Raw genomic sequence first — 12,731 nt, 5'->3', positions numbered from 1 at the left:
AAGTATCTTAATTTTTTGTTGCAATGGTAATTGGGATTTATTATTTTAGTTTCTCTTTCTGAGAGTTCATTATTGGTGTATAAAAATTCCATTGGTTTCTGGGTGTTAATTTTGTATCCTGCTACATTGCCAAATTTATTTATTAAATCTAGTTTTTTGGTGGAGTCCTTAGGGTTTTCTGTGTACAATATCATGCCATCTGCAAATAATGACAATTTTACTTCTTCTTTTCCAATTTGGATGCCTTTTATTTCTTCTTATTGTCTAATTGCTATGGCTAGCACTTTCAGTACTATATAGGATAGGAGTGGTGAAAGTGGGCATCCCTGTCTTGTTCCTGTTCTTAGGAGAAATGGTTTTAGTTTTGCCCATTGAGTATGATGTTGACTGTAGGTTTGTCATATATGGTATTTATTTTGTTGCAGTATGATTCCTCTATTCCAACTTTGCTGAGAGTTTTTATCCAAAAAGGATTTTGGATTTTGTCAAATACTTTTTCTGCATCAATTGATATGATCATGTGATTTTTGTCTCCCAATCTGTTTGAGATGTATCACATTTATTGATTTGCAAATACTCTACCAACATTGCATCCCCAGAATAAATTCCACTTGGTGATGGTGTATAATTTTTTTAATATATTGCTGGATCCAATTTGCTAAAATTTTGTTGAGGATTTTAGCATCTATGTTGGCCTGTAATTCTCTTTCTTTGTAGTGTCTTTATCTAGTTTTGTAATTAGGCTAATACTGACCTGGTGGCGGGGAGGGGCCTGGAAATTTGTCTTCCTCTAAGGATTTTTTGAATAGTTTGAGGAAGATAGGTGTTATTTCTACTTTGAATGTTTGGTAAACCTCCCCTGTGAAGGCATCTGGACCAGGACTTTTGTTTGCTGGGAGGTGTTTTTGTTTGTTTGTTTGTTTGTTTGTTTGTTTGTTTTATTACTGCTTCAACTTCATCAGTTGTTATTGGACTATTTGGGTTTTCTGATTCTTCTTGATTGAATTTTGAAAGATTGTATTTTTAGAGGAATATGTCCATTTCATCCAGGTTGTCCAGCTTATTGGAATATAGTTGTTCATAGCATTTTTTTTTTTTACAATCCTCTATATTTCTGTGAGGTCAGTTGCTAGTTCACCACTTTTATTTCTGATTTTCTTTATTTGGGGCCCCTTCTCTTTGTTTCTTGATAAGTCTGGCTAAAGGTTTATCAATCTTGTTTATCTTTATAAAGAACCAGCTCTCACCCTAGCCAGTTTGGCTTAGTGGATAGAGCGTCGGCCTGCAGACTGAAGGGTCCCAGGTTCGATTCTGGTCAAGGGCACATGCCCAGGTTGTAGGCTCGATCCCTAGTAGGGGGTGTGCAGGAGGCAGCCAATCAATGATTCTCATCATTGATGTTTCTATCGCTCTCTCCCTCTCCCTTCCTCCCTGAAATTAATAAAAATATATTTTTTTAAAAGGAGCTCTCGGTTTCATTGATATTTTGTGTTTTTTTTTGTTTTGTTTTTAGCCTCTGTGTCATTTATTTCCACTCTGATCTTCATTATTTCCTTCCTTCTACTTACTCTGGGCTTTTCTTGTTGTTCTCTTTCTAATTCTTTAAGTGGAAGGTTAGATAGTTTATCAGAAGTTTTTCTTGGTTTTTGAGGTAGGCCTGTAGTACTATGAACTTCCCTCTCAGGACTGCTTTCACTGTGTCCCATAGATTTGGGGTGTTTTTTGCTTCTTCATATTTCAAATATTTGACTTGATTCTTGGGATCCTCTAGTCTGCTGTTGGATCTCTGTATATTATTCTTTATTTCAGTCAGTGAGTGCTTAATTTCAGATTGGTCCTTTTTCATATCATTGAGGGTCTCACTACATTTCTCAGAGGTTTCTAGAAGATTCTTGAGTAATCTTATAACCATGGTTTTGAACTCTATATCCAGTAATTTGCTTTCATCCATTTTTTTCATTTGTGACTTGTTTCTTTGTCTCTGCATTTCGGCTGCTTCCCTGTATTTGTTTCTATATACTGGGTAGCTGCTAAGTCTCCTTGAGTTTATAGAGTGGCCTTGTGTGTTTGGTGTCCTATAGGGCCCAGTGGCTCAGCCTCCCCAGTCACCTGAGGTGGATGCTCTTGGTGCACCCCTTCGTGGGCTGTTTGCACAGTCTTGTTGTAGGTAACCCTTGATTGCTGTTGGAATCACTGGGAGGAATTGACCTCCAGGCCAATTTGCTGTGATGACCAGCTGTGTCTACACTGGAAGATCTGTTGTGCAGGAGACACCCTTATGGAGCAGGACTTGCTTCAGTGGGGCTTTGGTGCTCACTGAGTCTGCCCCTTGAGTGTGTCTCTTATGGATGTGAAGGGTTTTAGTCTGGATGGTCTCACTCTGACCACTGGGTACACTGGCTCTTGGATCTCCAAGGAGGTGCAAGGTCAGCCACTGTCTGGGGCCACCCAGCAGGAGCTACAGAGACATCTGAAGATTTCTCCTCTTTGTATGGAATTTGGAAGTGGCCAGACGAGGCCCAGCTGTGAAGCAAGGCAGGCTGCTGCTGCTGGGCCTTGGACCTTCTTTTGGAAGCTCTGGGGATCTCTGACCCAGCTGCAGTTTGACAGGTTTTAGGAGGAGAAAGGCCAGGCCATTCATATGCAAAAGCCGGTGCACACAGCTTGGGTGGGGTTGTAAATTGGGTGGGGCAGGGTCTCTGGGAATCACCAGGGCAGAGCAAACAGCAATGGCTGCTAGTCAGCCCTGCACCAGAGAGGTTCCTGGGTCTCCACATGCCGCACCCCATTCAAGAACAATGATCGCTGTGAGCACCTCTGAGAGAAAGCTGCCCATGCGTTCCTGTCCTGATGTCAGACAGTCCAGTTTCTCCCCGTATGTGTCTGGTCCCCCAGAGTCTCACCCAGAACTGGAGTTCAGAGCAAGCAGGAACATGTATCTCCCTCCTTATTAAAAGAGCAGCACATCCAGGTGCCAGCACTTTCTGCTCCTCTGCACCTCTTACCAATCTCTGCTTTTTCTTCACCTCTCTAGTTGTGGAACTTCCACTCAGCCAGCTTTCCCATGGTTCTGGGTGGTAGTTTTTCTGCCTTTTAGCTGTAATTTTGATGTGGTTGTGAGAGGCAGCAAGTATAGGTGTTTACCTATGCCGCCATTTTGGTTCTCTAAAAGTATAGCCTTCATTTTGAAGTATGTTTTGTCAGATATGAGTATTGCTACCCCAAGTTTTTTTTTCATTTCCATTTGCATGGAAAAAATTTTCCATCCCTTCACTTTCATTCTGTATGAGGTGGATCTCTTGTAGACAGCATATATATTGGGTCATGTTTTCTTATCCATTCAGCTACCCAATGTCTTTGGTTTGGTGCATTTAAGCAATTTACATTTAAGATTGTCATTGATAGGTACTTATTTCTTGCCATTTTTACTCTTTATGCCTGTGTTCCTCTCTCTCTATTTCTTCTTCATACAGCAGTCCTGTTAGCATTTCTTGCAGTGCTGGTGTGGTGGTAATAAACTCTTTTATCCTTTTTTGTCTGTGAAGCTCTTTATTTCCCATTCAATTTTGAATGTTAGCTTTTCTGGATAGATTATCCTTAGATTCAGTCCCTTGCTTTTCTTTACTTTGTATACTTCATGAAACTCCCTTCTGGCTAATAGGAGCTCCCTTGTAGCTAATTTTCTTTCTCTCACTTACAGCCTTTAAGATCCTTTTTTGTCTTTAACCATTTGCCATTTTAATTAAGTTGTGCCTAGGTGTGGGTCTTTTGGGGTCCATCTTGATTGGGACTCACTGTGTTTCCTGAACTTGAGTGACTTTTTCCTTCCCAAGGTTAGGGAAGTTTTCTACCATTATTTCTTCAAACAGATTCTCTATACCTTCTTCAGATTCTTGTCTTTCTTTTCTACCCCTAAGATGTGAATATTGTTCCAGTTCATGTCCCAAAGCTCCCTTAGACTCTCCTCCAGCTTTTTAAATTTTTTTCCAATTGCTGCTCTGAATGGGTTGGGGTTTTTTTCTACTTTGTCCTCTAATTTGCTGATTCAGTCCTCTGCTTCTAGTAGTCTACTGTTGATTCTTTCCAGGGCATTTTTATTTCAGCTATGGCATTGTTCATTTCTGCTTGCTTCTTATTGATAGTTTCTCCCTCTTTTTTTATGTTGTTGCAGTTCTCATTAAGTTGCTTGTAGCTCTCACTAAATTGTTTGAGCACCCTTATAACCATTACTTTTTTTTTTTATATAACCATTACTTTTAATTCTTTATCTGACAAATTGCTTGCCCCCATTTCATTTAGTTCCTTTTCTGGCAATTTCTCCTTCTCTTTTATTTGGGGGTTGTTTCTTTGTCTCTCCATTTTTGCTGTCCTGTGAAGCCACAACCTGCACAGCTTGGGTTCAAGGCCTGGAGAAAGGGCTGATGCACAAAATGAATACACAAGACAAGAAATATAAATTTAGAAATTATGGGGGAAGCCAGATGGATACTTAGTTCTAGTGACTAACTTTGCTGAATCTCGGGACACATATCCTTTTTATTTACTAGAATATACATTTGCCCTTTAGGAATGCAAACAGGCATATCAAAGGTAAAGTTTGGTAAACAGTAAACAATTATCAGGTTGGGAGATTGCCTTTGGCCATTTATTCAACAGCAGGTAATAATATGCAGATTTTCATCCCTGCTGAATATCAAAGCCCCATTCAGCATTCTGACGGACTTCTTGCATTTGTATATTAATTACTGTTGGTCATTACCCCCAGCAATTCCCTGTTTTTGATTTCTCAATAGATATGGAAAGGAGTATATGCTGCTTGCAGAGCTTGGGTCCTTTTATGATACTTATTCTGCATCTGCAGACTCGAATTAAACATATAAGAACAAGAATGAGACAGGCAATAATGGTTATGCTAAAAGGCAAATATAAGGAGATCCAGTGAAAAGGATTAAATTCTTTTATGTCCTTTTTTAAATTGTTGCCAAGTATATAAGAAATTAGTTTGTAAGTTTGCCTGGGATATTTGTACAATATGCTGCTATAATTCTAAAATATTAGGGGTGGTGTTACCTTTACCCCAAGCACCAAGAAGGTGATTTTTTTATTGACACAAGTGGTTGCAAATACTGTCTTGTTGCGAGTTTCCTATAAGGTACAAATGGAATTATCTAAGCTATAGGTGAAACTATATCATTTTATTGGTGCAAATGCATCAGCTAATTTCTCAACAAATCCTCCTCCATACCATGAGATGGAGTGAGTAACTTTAACATATAGATAGGATATGGTACCCTTCCATTTCAGGGTGTGATTATTACTATATGCAGGCCCATAGGGGCTCCAATCCACAAAAGGAAAAACTGTTCCTCGGTGGGGTGCCATTCATCTTAGTTGGGGATGTCTTAGTAATGTTAAATTTTCTTTGCCTCTACCAGGAGCAAGTAGTGATGGTAAATGTATTTGGGCTTTTAAGAGGTCTTACCCATGGAGGGTCAGGAAACATAAGTCTAACATACTTCCCCATTTTGTCCCTAGTAGTATTACCGCACAACTGATGGCTGCTAGCATGGCAAGAAAGACGTTCTCAGGTGTTCTTGGGGTTCCGGTCTCCTCACAAGTCCGCTCAGCTTTCTGGACCATCTTCTTTATCATCCCCCAAGTCATCTCTGGGCTGTTTATCATCTGCCTCATTCTCCTCCCACTCCTTATCTTCAGTGTGTTGCCTGGAGCTGCTGCTGTCTGTGGCTGGGGTAACTGATTGTCTGCAGTTGCAAAGTGTGGTTCCAGGTGCAAGGTCTTCATTAATCTGGCCAGTTCCTCTCTCAGATCCATGTTGAAGTTTAATATTTCTTGTGGTAATCCACATGGGCTTGGAGAAATTTTTTGGAAATACACAAGCATATCCTCGGCCAAATGTTAGCAAGGGGTCAGGCCCTTTCATAAACCAGACTTGGGAATCTTTCCATTTAACCAGGCCATTTTCCTTTGTCTTATTCTGACACCAGTGTAACTCCATGTGTGTCTTGCCATCAGCATTATAAGTGAAAATATTTAAAGTAATTAAGGCTTGGTGTAGCCTACTTACAGGTGATTTCTCCATCATCCCCCCCTTTTTGTTTTTCAAGTTGGGATTTTAGCTGCTGATGTTGGTGTTCAATAATGGCCTGTCCTTGGGAATTATATGGTATTCCTGTAATGTGCTGAATTTTCCACTTTTTACAAAATTGCTGGAAATGACAGCTTGTGTAAGCAGGCCCATTATCAGTTTTAATAAGTTTTGGAATTCCCATGATGGCAAAAGCAGCTAGGCAATGATTAATAACCTGTTTTGCCATTTCTCCTGTAGATGCAGTAGCCCATAGGACTTTTGAAAAGGTGTCTACAGAGACATGCAATGCCCCAAGGCATCCAAAAGGAGTATAATGTGTTACATCCATTTTCCAGGTATGGTCCCTTATCAATCCTCAAGGGTTAATTCCTGTATTAGGCCCTTGAGGCAGATGTAACATGCAAGTGGGACATTCTCTGATAATCTGTTTTGCCTGCTGCCGAGTGATTGAGAATTGTCTAGACAGCATTTTGGCAGGCTGATGAGATTCTGAGGCCTGTTTTAATAAAGCAACCAATTGATCGGCATGTGCATTTCCTTTTGTTAACGGGCCAGGTAATACACTGTGAAACCTGATATGAGTAATATAAAAGGAATATCGTCTCTGTTGCACAATCTGCTGAACTTGTTTAAATAGTATAAATAAACTTTGGTCACTGAGCCATCTTAATCGAGCAGTTTCAGTTCTATTCACCAGGCCTGCAGCATAAGCAGAGTCAGAAATTATATTAAAAGGCTCTTGGAAATCCTGCAATGCAGCCTTGATAGCTTCTAATTCAATTCTTTGTATAAAAGTATGACTGGTTTGGATGACTCAGTCTGAATTCATTGTGTGATAAGCAGCTTTACCATTAGATGATCCATCAGTAAAAACAGTTAATGCTCCAGGAGTAAGTTCCTGCCTAGTATTTTGGGTATAATAATAATGGTATAATATAAAGTTGTAATAATTTGGTTTTTAGTAGGTGACAACTAAATTCCCCTGAATATCCACTTAGTCCAATTTGCCAATTTAAATCAGTGTGAAATAACATTTCTAATTGCTTCCCAGTAAGGGGAAGATAGATGCATTGGGGTTCTTCTCCTCTAAGCTGCCTGCAGCGCTTTCTAAGTTGATATATCAACTGAGCCATAAGTTCTATATATGTAACTGCAGTTTTAGAGGATTGATGCCCTAGGTTGGACCCATTCAATAATAGCAGGAGAGTTTTTATTTTGGAAGATGACTCCAGTGGGACTATTTGTAGTAGGATTAATTTGTCCCAATAAAGGTAATTCAGGCAGTACCCGTGCTACTTGGGCTGAGGAGATTGCTTGCTCAATTCTTTGTAATTCCTTCCTAGCTTCATTTGTCAATACTCGGGGTGAGGAAAGATTAGAATCACCTCTAAGTATATTAAATAAATTTGTCATTTCTCCTGTAGACATTTTTAGATAAGGTCTTAACCAATTAATGTCTCCTAATAATTTTTGAAAGTCATTTAAGGTTTAAAGGCAATCTTTTCGTATTTCCACCTTTTGAGGCCTAATACATTGGTTTTCAGTTATGGTTCCTAGATATTTGAAAGGCATTTCTTTCTGTACCTTTTCTGGAGCAATTTTTAAGCCCCATTTAGGAAGTTTCTTTTCTAATTGGGAAAACATTGCTAAAGTCTGTTCTTCCTGTGGACTCGCTAGGATCAAGTCATCCATATAATGGACAATATAACTTTGGGAATATTTGTCCCTTAAAGGCTGAATAGCTTGAGCTACATATTTTCGACATAAGGTAGGGCTATTGCCATTCCTTGAGGCGAAGCCTTCCATTGATATCTTTTCATAGGCTCTATATTATTAATAGATGGCACTGAAAAGGCAAATCTTTGTTTATCTTTCAGTGCCAAGGGAATGGTGAAGAAACAATCCTTAAGATCTACTACTATAAGAGACCAATCTAGAGGGATTTGTGAAGGTGCTGGGAGTCCAGGTTGTAAAGCTCCCATGGTATGCATAGTAGTGTTAACCACTCTAAGATCATGTAACAATCACCACTTTCCTGTTGCCTTCGTAGGTATTGTAAATATAGGAGTATTTCAAGGACTATTGGAAGGCTCTATATGGCCAGCCTCTACTTGTTCCTATATTAATTCATGAATATGACTTAATTTCTCCTTAGTTAATGGCCACTGACCCACCCATATAGGTCTATCATCTTTCCATTGTATAGGATCAGCATGAGGGTGAGAAGACTGAGCAGTGACCACTCCTAAAAAGGCTGATATCCTAATCCTTGTCTTCCTGTGTTTCCTTTGGCTTGATTGGGTTCTTTAACCCCCTGATTATCTTTTCCTAAGCCTTGACCAGCTTGATATCCCATCTGAGTTATTAACTGCTGTCCCTTGCCAGTAATAATACAAGCTTGTAAACCTTCTAAAACATCCCGGCCCCATAAGTTGACTGCAATTCCAGAGACTATATAGGGCTGAAACCATCCTGTTTGTCTTTCCTCATCTTGCCACCTTAACACTGCAGCACTATGTTGCGTATTATCAGGAACTCCAACTCCTCTAAAAGAGCCCATAGCTTCTACTATGGACCACCTTGGAGGCCAGAATTCTTGACTGATGACACTAATATCCGCTCCAGTGTCTACTAAACCTTTAAACAGTCTTCCGTCTATTCTTAAATTAATCATGTGACAGGTTTTGCTAATTTCCTGTATCCAATATATATCTGAGCTTCCTAATCCTTGTGTTCCTCTTTTCCTTTTCCTGCTGAATATAAGGTAAAAGCAGGAGCTGAGAAATTCTTTGTCCAGGAGTAATTTGTATAATATGTTTGCATTCTAATATTACCTTGATTTCTCCCTCATAGTCTGAATCTATGCCTCAAGGAAAAACAGTCCTTTCAGAATGTTTCCACTTCTTCCTAAGACTAAGCCTGACGTTCCTGGTGGCACAGGTCCCCAAATTCCTGTAGGAACAACTTGTCTAGCGATATCAGGGGTCAGGGTGATTGCTATTGTACTATTGAGAGCTAGGCCTGCGCTCCCTGGAGTGGCTCGGATGAGGGAATCCACTTTGGGCCTTGAAGGGTGTAAATCCCCTTTGGCCGTTTCCCTGTGGCTGGCCATTCTCCATGTCTCCATTTAATGGCTGCCCATTTCTATGAAATTTAGACCTACATTGACTAGCCCAATGATTTCCTTTCTGACATCTGGGACATAAAGAGGCTAAATCTGCATTATCTGAATTGGGAGGCGAAATGCTCACGCCTTTCCCTTGGGTGTCACCTTGTGTCCTTTTTGGTTGCCTACATTCTTTTTTGAAATGTTCTTGCTGTCTGCAATTAAAGCATTTTCTATTCCCCGCTGTTACAGTGGCAGCTAGTAAGCTTGCTTGAAAAATGCCTGATCCTGCTGAAACCGGTTTGGCTCAGTGGATAGAGCGTCGGTCTGCGGACTGAAGGGTCCCAGGTTCGATTCCGGTCAAGGGCATGTACATTGGTTGCGGGCACATCCCCAGTAGGGGGTGTGCAGGAGGCAGCTGGTCGATGTTTCTAGCTCTCTGTCCCTCTCCTTTCCTCTCTGTAAAAAGTCAATAAAATATATTTTTAAAAAAAAAGAAAAATGCCTGATCCCACATTTTGACATGCTCAAATTTTTTCTGCAATTGTACTATTTTTTCTCAGAGGTGCCAGGCATTTCTTACAACCAGCATTGGCATTTTCATAAGCTAATTGCTGAATTAAAATGTCTCCTGCTGTTTCGTGTTTAATCTGTTGTCTCACTGCTCGAGTGAGTCGAGCCACAAAATCAGAAAATGACTCTGTAGGCCCCTGCGTACATTTACTAAAAGATCCCTCAGGGTCCCCTTTTGCTGGTAAAGCCCGCCAAGCTCTTCTTCCACAAAGTCTAATTTGCTCATAAGCCTGTTGCGCAAAATTTTGCTTATTTTGCAAGTCACTATATTGTCCTAGCCCTGCTAATATTTCATAAGTTATTTGATCATTCAGCCCTCAGTTTGCGTGGGATTGCTCCTGACATTTCTCCAAAAATTCTCCCTTCCATAATAAATAATCTCCTCCATCTAGAGTTGCACGAGCCAGAGAATAGCAATCATAAGGAGCTAAAAATGTTTCAGAAATGTTATTCATAATTTCTCTGGTAAAAGGAGAGGTAGGACCATTCTGGACTATGCTATCACGCAAGGCCTTTACCATTTTAAAGTTAAATTTTTCATGTAATTATTATATGATTTGGGAGCTGTGGGTCAGCTACCTGTATAATAGGAAAAGCAAGTCTCTCCTCCACCATCATGTCCTTTAATCCTTCTCGGATAGCTCTTTGCACAGGTGATTCTATTAGTGGCAATTTAAATATTTCAGGATCAGGACACCAAGATGGAGGGGGGCATGAATGCCACTCCTCCAATTTTTCTTACAACTTCTCTTTAGGAGCGGAGGGTGCAAAGGGAGGAGGTTTATCCTCTCTAAAAGACTCTAGCAAATGCAATACTGTTTTCCATAAGGAGAAATAATTCGAAGGCAAGTTTTCCCCCTGCTGTTGAGATTTTTTCAAGTTCTGACCTAATCTTTCCCAATATTCAACATCTAATGTACTCTCGTCAGGAAACCAAGGATTATGTTCTATAATAATCTGCAAAAACTGTAAAAGAAGATCTTCTAACACCTCAATTCCTTTATCCTTGGAGCATGCAAGCCAAAAGTCTACAAGAAAGTTTCTCCCCTTTCATCAAATTCTGCCCCATTATGGTCTGGCTGAAATAAAAGAGTACTTGCCCACTTATGGATATGCAGACTTCCAAAGTTGGCACGAGCTTTGCACGCAGTGAATCTCCCCACTGTTCCAGTGATCCTCCACCTCTTCTGGGTGATTTTTCTTACTTTTTCGCTCCGGTGAAATCTTTTTCTCCAGGTCCCTGTGTCCAAAGGCACCAGATGTAAAGCCACAACCCACGCAGCTTGGGTTCAAGGCCTGCAAAATGAATACACAAGACAATAAATATAAATTTAGAAATTATGGGGGAAGCCAGACAGATACTTAGTTCTAGTGACTAAGCTCACTGAATCTCTGGACCCATATCCTTTTTATTTACTAGAATACACATTTGCCCTTTAGGAATACAAACAGGCATATCAAAGGTAAAGTTTGGTAAACAGTAAAAGATTATCAGGTTAGGGGATTGCCTTTGGTCATTCATTCAATAGCAGGTAATAATATGCAGATTTTCAGCCCTGCTAAATATCAAAGCCCCATTCAGCCTTCTGACAGAATTCTCGCATTTGTATTTAATTACTGTTGGTCGTTGCCTCCAGCACTATCCCTCTGGTTTTTTGTTTTGTTTTGTTTTTTTCTATGCATTAGATCAAACTGCTATGCCTCCCAGACTTTGTGAGGTAGTCTTATGTAGTAGGTGTTTTGTGGGACCCAATGGTGCAGTCTCTTAGATATCCTGAAATGGGTGCTCTAGGAAAGTCCCTTGCTTGAGTTATTTGGGTTCTCCTGTTGTAATTGGGTCTTGAATGTTGTTGTCCCATTTGTGGCTGGAATCTCCTCTCAGGCTGGCTGATTGTGAGGCTCACCTCTGACCACATCGTGAGAGTTATTGTGGTGCTGGCAGAACCAAACAAAATACAACACAACAAAACACGAAAGAAAAGAAACAAAACACCAGACATCTCTTCATGGTGGCAGAAGCTTATGGGGCACAGTGGGGTGGTGACAGTTGATGCCTGGCAGGCTTGAGCTATGCCCTGGCCTGGCCTCTGTATGCCCCTCCCCACCACCCCCGGGCTCTGTATCTCTGATGCTGCATGGCTGCTGATCCTGCCCTGACCAGGAAAGTGGTAAATTATTTCCTGGGCCAGAGCATGCTCTGGAGCTCCTGGGACCATGTGTTCACTGCCTTCTGGCAGCTGCACCTGAATCCTTATAGCAAACATGTCTTGACAGAAGACATTGTTCACGGGAGGAGACTCCTGACCAAGACAAACAGGATGCCCTGCTGGTCCGAGTGACTATTTCCTGCCAACATTGCTCACTTGGTGTCCATCCTGGAGGATTCTATTGTGGACCCACAGAACCACACCACGACCACCTTCACCTCGAACGTCAACCACAGCGGGCTGTTGGTGAGGACCCTCCCAATACCGTGTTGAGCCAGCCAAGGAAGCCAAGGAGAAGGCAGAGGAGACGGCACTGGCAGCTACACAGAAAGCCAAGAACGTTGCCAGCCAGGCAGCCACCAAGCAGCAGCAGCAGCAGTCTGTGTTGGCAGCCCAGACCCTGGTGCAGCAGCACTCCAGGCCACCTGGCTGCACTCACTGAAAAGAAAGAAAGAAAGGAAACATACACAAGACCCCTACAACAAGAACAGTAGCAACCACCAGAGCATTAGGAAAGAAAAAGGAGAGCAAGAATGATAGAAGAAAAGAAAGAAAGAAAAAAATATAAGAAGAAAAGAGGAGGGGGAGGAGGGGCAGAGATGAAATAATAAAAATAAAGCATAGGGGAAGAAAAATGACTTAAAATAAAAGAGGAAGAAAAATTTTGAAAGGGAAAATTGAAGAGAAAGTAGATAGACCCAAAATAAGAAAAGGGAAAAAGATGAGAAAGCAGGAG

General features: G+C 40.9%; 1 pseudogene; it reads left to right on the top strand.

Annotated features, from left to right (window-relative positions):
* Window positions 1–11,923: 11,923 nt before the first annotated feature.
* On the top strand, window positions 11,924–12,437 carry LOC114235085 (PRELI domain-containing protein 1, mitochondrial-like; annotated as a pseudogene).
* Window positions 12,438–12,731: the final 294 nt, after the last annotated feature.

The sequence above is a fragment of the Eptesicus fuscus genome, chromosome 2 (genome assembly GCF_027574615.1).
Source record: "Eptesicus fuscus isolate TK198812 chromosome 2, DD_ASM_mEF_20220401, whole genome shotgun sequence".
Classification (NCBI taxonomy): Eukaryota; Metazoa; Chordata; class Mammalia; order Chiroptera; family Vespertilionidae; genus Eptesicus; species Eptesicus fuscus.
Note: the sequence above shows the minus strand (reverse complement) of the source record. Positions and strands in the feature narration are given on the sequence as shown.